Raw genomic sequence first — 10552 nt, 5'->3', positions numbered from 1 at the left:
GAAGCGTTCAGCTTTCCATCTCCCAAACACTTCAGAGGAAGAGGAAGTACCCCCCTACCCACCCGCGATCCCTGGCCCTAAATGCCAGCATTTCAAAATTATTGGCCTTTGAAATGCTGTCATTCCGTCTGGTGGAGATGCACAGTTTTAAAAGCCTTATGTCAGTGGCTGTCCCACAGTACGTTGTGCCAAGCCGCCACTACTTTTCCAGGCAAGCCATCCCTTGCCTGCACAACCAAGTGGGGGAAAAATCAGGTGTGCACTGCGCAACGCCATCTGTGCCAAGGTCCACCTAACTACCGATACATGGACCAGTAAGCACGGTCAGGGGCATTTTATCTCCCTAATGGCACACTGGGTAAATGCAGTGGCGGATGGGCCTGAGGCGGATTGCAATTTGGCACATGTCCTTCCACCACCGAGGATTGCAGGGCGCTTCAGTTTGCCACCTGTTCCTAACTCCTCCTACTCCGCTTCCTCATCCTCTACCGCCTCCTCATCCGGTCAGCTTAACACCTTCACCGCCAACTTCAGCACAGCCAGGGGTAAACGACAGCAGGCAGTTTTAAAACTTGCCTGTTTGGGGGAAAAACCACACACCGCGCAGGAGTTGTGGAGGAGCATGGAACAGCAGACAAATGAGTGGTTGCTGCCAGCGAGCCTCAAGCCCGGCCTTGTGGTGTGCGATAACGGGTGAAATCTCATAGCAGCTCTGGGGCTAGCTGGTTTGACGCACATCCCTTGCCTGGCGCATGTGCTGAATTTGGTGGTGCAGAGGTTCTGTTAGGAATGCTTCCTGAGCACACTGATGTGCTGTCATGAATCTGCAATCTAAAGGGTTAACCCAGAGCAGACTAATATCAGTAATTGGCAAACAGGCTGCCTTATTTAAACAGCTCAGAAGCACTGTGTCTTTGCTGTCTTGTCTGCAGCTCCTCCTGTGTTCCTGAAGCCTGCTTCCTGTTACCTGTTTGAAATCCGTTTTGACCTTTGGCTTGTTCCTGACCTTGTTGACCTGCTGCCCGTCCTGACCCCCGGCTTGTTTGACCATTCTCTCGGATCTCCCTTGTCTGCTTATCTGCCTTCGGATCTTGACCGGCTTCTCCCTTGGTGGGGCGACCCTGAGGACTGCGACCTGGTATCCACACGCAGCAAAATCCATCCTCACCACTAGAGGCTCTGGCGAAAACCGGTGGATACTTAGATTCCGCACCTCAGGTTAGCCTGTGTCACTTACCTTGGGGGTTTCCGTCTAAGCTCCACCCTCTGGCACACGTGGGGCCTTCCTCTGCCATCAGGCTACCACTTGTATCCCTAACAGTACAAGACAGCCATGACGGAGCATGCAAGAGAAGGATCTCCGTTGGAAGAGATCTGCCAACACCTCGCAGCCCTGTCTCAAACCGCAAAGTCGCTTCAAGACGGCTACACACAGCTAGAGGAACGGCTGTGCTCTACGACACTTCAGGGGGATCCTCCTGTATCATATGATTCCTCTCCTGCTGCAGCACCCTCTAGACCCGCTTCTGGCCCTAATGTAGTGATGCTGCCACCAGAACCTCGCGGTAAATTCTGCGCCTTTCGCAACGCCTGCCAGCTGTATTTCTCCCTGCAACCTCAAACCTTTTCTTTGGAGACCACCAAGGTGGGGTTTGTTATTTCCCTGCTCCTAGGCGAACCCCAGTCCTGGGCTCATCGGCTCCTTGAAGAGGGCAGCCTCCATTTAAACTCCTTACGGTCATTTTTTGAGGCCATGGCACAGCTGTATGATGACCCGCAGCGATCCTCCACCGCAGAAGCTGCGCTTCATGTTCTTCAGCAGGGTCACAGGCCTGTAGAAGACTACGTCACTGACTTCCGCCGCCTCAGTTCCGATACATCCTGGAATGAAGCAGCACTCTGGTATCAGTTCCATCTCGGCTTGTCAGAAGGACTGAAGGACGAGCTGGCACGGGTAGGTGTCCCCGACGCCTTGGAAGATTTGATTTCCCAGGCCATTCAAATCGACCGGCGGCTACGGGAGCGCAGAGCAGAACGATCTCCGCAGCAGTTCAGACCAGCCTGGACGCTACCACGAGTTGCTCCTCCTGCATACTTTTCTTCCGCTGGGTCAGCTCCTACCAACCCCGCTCCCGCTGGAGTCGCCTCAGATACGCCTGAACCTATACAACTTGGGATCATACGGCCTGCTTTGTCCCCGGAGGAGAGACGCCGTCGCCAGTTTGGTAACCCGTGCCTGTATTGCGGTAAAGCTGGCCACTATGTGCGCTCCTGCCCAGCAAAATACCATAAGTTCATGCCGGCCTCACCATCCAGTTGTGTGGCATCTGTTGCCAGTTCCTCCCACCTAGCCTTTCCTGTGTCATTACAGCTTCCGGAAGGACCCGTCCCAGTTACCGCAATCATTGACTCGGGAGCCTGCTGTTGTTTCATTGATCGCTCATTCACCCTTCAACATGGCGTACCTCTCCGGCTCAAGACCCAGAACCTCACCATCTTCCTGGCTGATGGCTCCCACATCAAATCCGGGCCCGTGACCCAAGAAACTTTTCCCCTTCATATGGTCTCCTCCTCCGGCCATAAGGAACTGATTAGCCTGGATGTTATCACATCCCCCTTATTTCCCATTATCCTGGGATTACCGTGGTTGCAAGCACATAACCCGCAAGTCAATTGGATCACAGGCACCATCCAGTTCCCATCTCTTTACTGCAAGAATTCCTGTCTACCCGCTCCTCCTGAATTCCCCAAGACTCTGTTCTGTCTGGAATCTGAACCTGATGTATGTTCTGTGGTGCCCAAAGCATACCATGATTTCCTGGATGTATTCAGCAAACGGGGAGCAGAGACCTTGCCTCCCCCACCGTCCATATGACTGCCCCATCGACTTGCTCCCAGGAGCCGAAATTCTGTTCGGCCGGATTTACCCACTTTCTGAACGTGAGCTGGACGTCTTAAAGGACTATGTAGACTAAAGTCTGAAGAAGGTGTTCATCCGTCCCTCTACCTCTCCAGGAGGGGCAGGTATCTTCTTCGTAGAGAAGAAGGATCACACCCTCCGACCCTGCATCGATTATAGGGATTTAAATAAAGTTACTATTAAAAACCGTTATCCCCTTCCTCTAGTCCCCAAACTCTTTCAGAGACTCAGATCTGCCATCCTGTTTACTAAGCTGGATCTTCGTGGGGCGTACAACTTGGTGCGCATCCTAGAGGGCGACGAATGGAAGACTGCTTTCCGCACTAGATTCGGAAATTTCGAATACCTGGTAATGCCATTTGGCCCTTGTAATGCTCCTGCCACGTTCCAACACTTTGTGAACGACATCTTCAGGGATTGGTTAGATATCTTCGTCATCGTATACTTGCATGACATCCTAATCTTCTCAACATCCCTAGAGCAGCATCGCGAGCATGTTCGAAATGTCCTCGGTCGCCTTCGCCAGCATGGTCTCTACGCCAAGGCCGAGAAGTGCGTTTTTGAACAGAACAATATCCCGTTTCTGGGGTTAATAATTTCCACAGAAGGAATAGAGATGGATCCTCAGAAGGTCTCTGCCATTCTGGACTGGCCACCTCCATCAGACAAAAAGGGAGTACAGTGCTTCGTTGGCTTCGCCAATTTTTATAGGAGGTTCATTAAGGGGTTCTCTAACATCATAGCCCCTATTACTCACCTTACTAAGAAGAACATCCGCTTCCAGTGGACCCCAGAAGCTCAGTCCGCCTTTTCGGTTCTTAAAAAACATTTTACCTCTGCCCCTATCCTGAGTCACCCGGATCCTGCCTTACCCTATCTCCTGGAGGTAGACGCATCGGAAGTTGCGGTCGGGGCAGTCATCTCCCAAAGACGGGGAACTAGAGACTTAACTCACCCAATAGCATTCTTTTCCCGGAAACTCTCTCCCGCGGAGAAAAACTATGATGTCGGGGACCGGGAACTCATGGCTATCAAAGCCGCTCTCGAAGAGTGGAGATATCTACTGGAAGGAGCATCACACCCGATTCTTATATTTACTGATCATAAGAACCTTGAGTACTTAAGATCTGCAAAGCGACTTAGACCCACCAGGCCCGATGGGCACTCTTCTTCTCCAGATTCTCGTTCCATATCACCTATCGGCCCGGGTCGAAAAATGTCAAAGCGGATGCCCTGTCCCGGATGTTTGATAAGCCTAAAGAAGATTTGGTACCTGACACTATCCTGTCAGAGAAAAACTTCCTGCTCCTGCTCACTAGCCTGAAATCCCATCTTGAGCAAGCCTCTGCCAACATTTCCGGTCCACCTGGGATACCCCTGTCATGCAAGGATGGTTTGTTGTGGGCTAAGGACAAAATCTTTGTCCCGGAGGGAGTCAGAGTTTCGGTTCTAGCTGCCTGCCATGACCACCCTCTGGCTGGCCATTTTGGCGTTCATAGGAGTCTTGACCTCATGCAACGCACCTTCTGGTGGCCTGAGATGGAAAAAGACTGCAGAAGTTATGTGTCTTCCTGTGTTTCTTGCTCCAGGAGTAAAACCATCAGAAATAAGGCGTGGGGTCTCCTCAGACCACTCCCAATCCCTGACCGGCCCTGGCAAACTATCGCCATGGACTTTATCGTGGAACTTCCACCTTCGGCCGGGTGCTCCGCCATTTTTGTGGTTGTAGACCGGCTTACTAAGATGGCCCACTTTCTACCCCTCAAAGGTACCCCCTCTGCGAAAGAAACTGCAGAAGTCTTCATTAGGGAGATTGTGCGACTCCACGGGGTACCCACGAACATTATCTCGGACAGAGGGGTACAGTTCACGTCCCGCTTTTGGAGGGCCTTGTGTAAGCTACTAAAAATTGAATTATCTATGTACTCAGCTTACCACCCACAGACGAACGGGCAAACAGAGAGGACAAACCAGACCCTGGAACAATATCTCCGGTGCTTTACCACCTTCGTCCAGGACGACTGGGTAGCATTACTACCATTTGCGGAATTTGCCTTTAATAATTCACGACATTCCGTTACCGGGCAATCTCCCTTCTTTGCCAATTATGGTTTTCATCCTTCCTTTCTGCCTGACTTCCCATCTGCCCGCAGTTCAGGTCACCATTGACTTCTTCACGAGTAACAACAAACTTTTGCAGGACATCTTGGCCAAGGCTCAGATAGCGTCCAAAAGAATCTTTGATGGGAAAAAGAGGGGAGAACTGATTCTCCAACCAGGTGACCAGGTCTTTTTATCCACAGCTAACCTCCGCTTGGCCTGCCCATCCAAGAAGTTGGCTCCCAGGTTTATCGGCCCATTACCTGTTAAAAGAAGACTCAATGCCATGTCCTATGAGTTATCCTTACCTGATACCCTACGGATCCATCCTGTATTCCATGTCACTCTTTTAAAACCCGTGGTTTCCAACGCCATCCCCGGCAGAAGCCCTGGACCTCCGGAACCAGTGATGGTGGATGGCGACATGGAGTACGAAGTTGAGGCTGTACTTGATTGCCGGAAAAGAGGTAACCAGCTTCAGTTACTTATTAAATGGAAGGGTTATGGGCCGGAAGAGAATTCCTGGGAACCGGAGAGTAACATTCATGCCGCAGATCTGATCCAGGCGTTTTTTCTTGCCCATCCTCAGAAAAGCAGTTTATTGGGCACCCGGAGGTTGCCCTTAAGGGGGGGGCAATGTTAGGAATGCTTCCTGAGCACACTGATGTGCTGTCATGAATCTGCAATCTAAAGGGTTAACCCAGAGCAGACTAATTGCAGTAATTGGCAAACAGGCTGCCTTATTTGAACAGCTCAGAAGCACTGTGTCTTTGCTGTCTTGTCTACAGCTCCTCCTGTGTTCCTGAAGCCTGCTTCCTGTTACCTGTTTGAAATCTGTTTTGACCTTTGGCTTGTTCCTGACCTTGTTGACCTGCTGCCAGTCCTGACCCCCGGCTTGTTTGACCATTCTCTCGGATTTCCCTTGTCTGCTTATCTGCCTTCGGATCTTGACTGGCTTCTCCCTTGGTAGGGCGACCCTGAGGTCTGCTACCTGGACTGCTACCTGGTATCCACACGCAGCGAAATCCATCCTCACCACTAGAGGCTCTGGCGAAAACCGGTGGATACTTAGATTCCGCACCTCAGGTTAGCCTGTGTCACTTACCTTGGGGGTTTCCGTCTAAGCTCCGCCCTCTGGCACACGTGGGGCCTTCCTCTGCCATCAGGCTACCATTTGTATCCCTAACAGGTTCCTTAAAAATTACCCCGATATGTCAGAGCTGCTGCAGAAAGTGCGGGCCGTCTGTGCGCACTTTCGGCGTTCTCACCCTGCTGCTGCTCACCTGTCAGTGCTGCAGCGTAACTTCGGCCTTCCCGCTCACCGCCTCATATGTGACGTGCCCACAAGGTGGAACTCCACCGTGCGAGACTGTGCGAGACTGTGCGAGCAGCAGCAGGCCATAGTGGAGTTTCAGCTGCAGTACGCACGCGTGAGTCGCTCTGCGGAACAGCACCACTTCACCCCCAATAACTTGGCCTCCATGCGAGACCTGTGTGCCTTGTTGCGCTGTTTTGAGAACTCCACCAACATGGCCAGTGCCGATGACGCCGTTGTCAGCTTAACTATCCCACTTCTATGACTCCTTCAAAAAACGATTCGGGCGATGATGGAAGAGGATGTGGCACAGGATGAGGAGGAGGAGGAGGAGGATGAAGAGGTAACATTTCCAAGGCTTTCAGGGCAGTCATTTGCAAGTGGCTCCGAGGGTGGGTTCCTGCACCCACAAACGCCAGGGACACAATTGTCCAGCAGGGGCACAGTTCTGGAGGATGAGGAGGATGAGGAGGAGGAGATGGAGGAGGAGATGGAACCATGTTCACAGCAGGGTGGCACCCAGGCCAGCTCATGGCCATCACTGGTGCGTGGCTGGGGGGATACAGAGGACACAGACGATACACCTCCCACACAGGACAGCCTTTCGTTGCCTCTGGGCAGCCTGGCACACATGAGCGATTACATGCAGCAGTGTCTCCACAACGACCGCCGAGTTGCCCACATTCTAACTTGTGCTGATTACTGGGTGGCCACGCTGCTGGATCCCCGTTACAAGGACAACGTACCGTCCTTAATTCACTCACTGGAGCGCGATCGCAAGATGCGCGAGTACAAATGCACGCTGGTAGACGTGATGCTGCTGGCATTCCCACCTGACAGCGGGGCCACAGTGGAAACACAAGGCCAAGGCAGAGGAGGAGGAAGAGGTCGCCAACGCAACCAGGGCACCGCCAGCACCTCAGAAGGCAGGGTTAGCATGGCCGAAATGTGGAAAAGCTTTGTCAGCACGCCACAACAAACAGCAGCACCAGCTGCTCATATGGAATGTCTTAGCAGGAGGCAGCATTTCACCAACATGGTGGAGCAGTATGTGTGCACACGCCTACATGTAGTGAATGACGGGTCTGCCCCCTTCAACTTCTGGGTCTCCAAATTGGGCACATGGCCTGAGCTTGCCCTTTACGCCTTGGAGGTGCTGGCGTGCCCTGCAGCCAGTGTATTATCTGAACGTGTATTTAGCACGGCTGGGGGCGTTATCACAGACAAGCGCAGCTGCCTGTCCAGAGACAATGTGGACAAGCTCACGTTCATTAAAATGAACCAGGCATGGATCCCACGGGACTTTTCCGTACCTTGTGCAGAATAGAGATGGATACCGACCTTACCCAGCCATTGTTATATTTTTGATCTTTCTCACTCTTTTGGGGTGTACCCTCATTTAAAATGACTGAAAAAAAGCAGTGTTGGCTACCTCGTTCTCCTCCACCGCCGCTTCCACCTACACCGCCACATCCACCACCACCTCAACCTCCCTCCTACTCCATATGGGCCTCGTCCTTCACAGATGAAGAAAATTGTTTTATTTTTCTGTTTTTTTTTGTTGTTTTAAGTTATTTCCCTATCCACATTTGTTTGCAGAGCACTTGCCATGCTCTTAACTACGTTTTGCTGCCATTTGCAGCACTCTAGCCCTTTCCATTGGTGTTTTAGAGCCATTTTAGTGCCTGAAAGTTCGGGTCCCCATTGACTTCAATGGGGTTCGGTGTCTGGGTAAAGTTTGGAAAAAGTCCGGGACCCGCAGAAACCACTGATTGTGGAAGGGAGTTCCACATCCTTACTGCTCTAACAGTAAAGATGATGGAATAATTGGTGTTATGCGCCAATAGTAGCTGCGCAAATGGTATAAAATATAAAGTGCAAAAAAAAACAAAATAAAAATATCTTAAGGTGAAACATAAAAGTGCATGTATGGCACAAATTTATGTATTGGTGTGAACCAAATAAATAAATATAAGTGCGCATATAACACAATATATGTATTGGTGTAAACCAAAATAGGAGAGCTGCGGCTGAATCGTAAAAACGTGAAAATGGTAAATAATACACCTATGGTGTAAAGTGCATCAGCTAATAACAAGAACAATAATGCAAAATATAGTTGAGTAGATGTGATAAAATTACAGACTTTTAAATATAAAGTGCATAATCAAATAAAAAGTGCATCAAGGATGATATTCTTATATAAAGTGCATTAGCAAATATAAAGTGCATCAATAATCAGTGAATAAGTGAATCATAGGTAATGTCCCATACACCAACATAAACAAATGGTGCAGTCTCCAAGGGATGATTCTTCCTCATGAAACAAATCTTCACTCCCTTCACCACATGGACACCCAATGTGTGGGAATGCTTACCAGAAAGCACCGACCCCTTAATTATAGGGGGTCAGTGCAAGCAGAATGGTATCAGAATAACCAGAATCCAGAGTGAAAAACCGAGCCCTCTTTAAGCCTCCACCTTATAATCGCCTGTATGTCAGAAAAAACTTCACACTCCTCCGCCAACCTCACGCTCCTCAGCAGTATGTAAATAAAGGAATGGCCAGAATGGTGAAGTACGTTCAAGCAATTTATTAGGAAAATAAGGTAGACACACTTACATCACAAACAGTAAAACGGGCATTCAGATTAGGGACGATCGAACGGTTCGGGTCGACCATCGGTTCGGCCCAAACATTGACTGTTTGAAATTCGGCCGAATTCCGAACTTTTTGGTGAAAAGGTTCAGAATTCGGCAACCAGAACCGACCAAAATGCAATGGGACAGGAACTGGGCTTTAAAAGCCTGTGATTGGACCAGAACCATCAGTAAAAGCCAATTGAGGGGGCAGGAGGATGCTAGGAATGTGATTGGAGTGACTAGGGGGTCCAGAGGCCAATCAGTAGAGAATACGCCCCCCAGTATATAAGTTAGCCCCGCCAAATCTATAGCACTTTAATACAGGGCTGTGGAAGAGAGTGGAAGCAGTTCTGTTACTCCTGCTTCAAAAGTGTCACTTAGCAATTATTAGTGTGAGGAAAGGGATATCTAGTGTAGTTAGGGTACTATTTTCCACTATAGTTAGATTCAATAATCTAGTTTCTGTAGGAAAAGTGTTAAGTCTCAGGGTGACCGTAGTGTAGTGTAGGGTGAACTGACTCTGACTGCTATGGCAGGGTGACCAAACTCTTCCATGTCAGGGTGACCGCCATAGAAAATGCCTAAAAAAACGCCTGCAACAAAAACGCCCAGGTGTGTTGTTGCAGGCGTTTTTTTTTGGGCATTTTTTAGGCGTCTTTGGAGGCAGGCATAACATCTGAACTTCTGTATAGGGGTATATATACACACACACATATATGTATTTATACACATATAGGTGTGATAGGAGCGGAGCCCTATGCCTGCAAATAATTTCATTAGCGCAGGCATAGGGCTCCGCTACTTTCACACCTATATGTGTGCATGTGTATATATACATACACGTGTGTGTGTATATATACCCCTACACAGAAGTTCAGATGTCATGCCTGCCTACAAAGACGTCCACAAAAATGCCTAATAAACGCCTGCAACAAAAACGGCCAGGTATGAAAATAGTGGAGCCCTATGCCTGCTCTACTGCAATTCTAATACAAACTATCTTTTTTTTCTGGTTATGGACATGCTACAGAGCTGAAACTTCACAGGTACACTTTTTAGACCACCCAGACATTAAATCCAAAGAAATCTCTTTTTTTTTTTCAATAATTTTTTCAATAATTGGCTCTCTATCAAAAATGACAATTTTAAAGAACTTTTCTTGTGTGATTAATAGTCCCTGGGGCATGACCCAGAACCCTAGGCACTTTTTAGGGGCATTTATTGGGTTTTAGGGCTTCAAAATGGTGTATTTTGATTACCGAAGTTCGGGTCCCATTGATTTCAATGGGGTTCTGTAATCCGGGCCGAACTTTCGGGAAGTTCGGGTGTTCTGGTCGAACTGAACTTTTCAAAAGTTGGATCATCCCTAATTCAGATCAGGATCCGAAGATGACACAAGAAGGTGCCGCTTCCGCGTTACTCAGTCCGTATCATCCGGTCCCGGAAATGGCAAGAACAGCGTGACCATTGGAGCGCAATCACGCTGTTCTTGCCATTTCCGGGACCGGATGATACGGACTGAGTAACGCGGAAGCGGCACCTTCTTGTGCCATCTTCGGATCCTGATCTGAATG

This window comes from Pelophylax lessonae (assembly GCF_965119305.1).
Source record: "Pelophylax lessonae genome assembly, chromosome: 7".
In the NCBI taxonomy this organism is placed as follows: domain Eukaryota; kingdom Metazoa; phylum Chordata; class Amphibia; order Anura; family Ranidae; genus Pelophylax; species Pelophylax lessonae.
This window is presented reverse-complemented; position numbering follows the sequence as displayed.